Source organism: Panthera leo, chromosome B1 (assembly GCF_018350215.1).
Source record: "Panthera leo isolate Ple1 chromosome B1, P.leo_Ple1_pat1.1, whole genome shotgun sequence".
Taxonomy (NCBI): Eukaryota; Metazoa; Chordata; class Mammalia; order Carnivora; family Felidae; genus Panthera; species Panthera leo.
The window spans coordinates 118,196,986-118,198,262 of NC_056682.1; the positions used below are offsets into that span (position 1 = coordinate 118,196,986).

The 1,277-nt window shown below is 40.4% G+C and overlaps 1 non-coding gene across 1 annotated transcript; it reads right to left on the bottom strand.

The window, feature by feature from the left end:
• Positions 1 to 495: 495 nt before the first annotated feature.
• LOC122218817 lies at positions 496 to 601 on the bottom strand. Its single transcript, XR_006202134.1, has one exon. It is a non-coding gene; the product is annotated as a U6 spliceosomal RNA (small nuclear RNA).
• Positions 602 to 1,277: the final 676 nt, after the last annotated feature.

Below are 1,277 nucleotides of genomic sequence, written 5' to 3' on the forward strand. Positions count from 1 at the left end.
CAACTGCTGGGTCATATGATAGGGATATCTTTAGTTTTGTTCAAAACTGCTAAACAGTCTTCCAAAGTAGTTGTACCATTTTGCATTCCCACCAGCATGAATGTTGTATTTTCTCTGTTGCTCCACATCCATGCCAGCATTTAATGTCATCAATGTTTTGGATTTTAGTCATTTTAATGTACGTGTAGTGGGAACAATCTTATTGTTGCTTTAATTTGCAATTCTTTTTTTTAATTTTTTACAATGTTTATTTATTTTTGAGAGACAGAGACAGAGCATGAGTGGGGGAGGGGCAGAGAAGAGAGGGAGACACAGAATCCAAAGCAGGCTCCAGGCTCTGAGCTGTTGGCACAGAACCAGATGTGGGGCTCGAACCCACAAACCATGAGATCATGACCTGAGCTGAAGTCGGACACTTAACTGAGCCACACAGGCGTCGCATACTTTGCAATTCTTTGAAGAATGATGTCGAAGACCTTTTCATACACTTGTTTGAAAAATATGGAATGTGTCACAAACTTACGTGTGCACATGCTCAGAGGATATGCTAATCTTCCCTGTACCATTCCAATTTTAGTATATGTATTTCCAAAGTGAGCATTGTCCTTTCTTTTGACCCCCAGGGTAAAGGATGTAATAGACATACAATAATGAAATGAATTGGAATGTGCCACTCATGGAACTGTCGTATCTATTTCTATAAAATATAAATAAGATCAGAGCTGTGGATGCAGAAAAGGAGCAAGAAGCATCTGGGAATATGGAAGAGAAAAAATAGTAGAAAGGAAATGTACTTTCAGACAGACCACAAAGGCACCACAGGTTCAGTGTGCACAGACAAAAACAGGGCAGATTTTGCAGAGGAAATAAAAAAATGGAAGGGGGCGTTATTAGAACTTAGTTTTAGACACGTAGCAAGTGTTCTCCCAATATCTGATTCTTTCACATTTTCCTCCAGTCAGGCCCTGTTTACACAGAGTTAAGAAAATTCTATTTTAGGGGCACCTGGGTGGCTCAGTCGGTTAAGCCTCCGATTTCTGCTCACGTCATGATCTCTCAGTTTGTGAGTTCCAGCCCTGCGTCAGGCTCTGTGCTGACAGCTCAGAGCCTGAAGCCTGCTTCAGGCTCTGTGTCTCCCCCACCTCTCTGCCCTTCCCGTGCTCATGCTCTGTCTTTCTCTGTCTCTCAATAATAAATAAACGTTAAAATTTTTTAAAAATAAAATAAAATTTAATTTTAAAGTGTGGGAAAAGAATGTGACCCCACACTTATAAAAA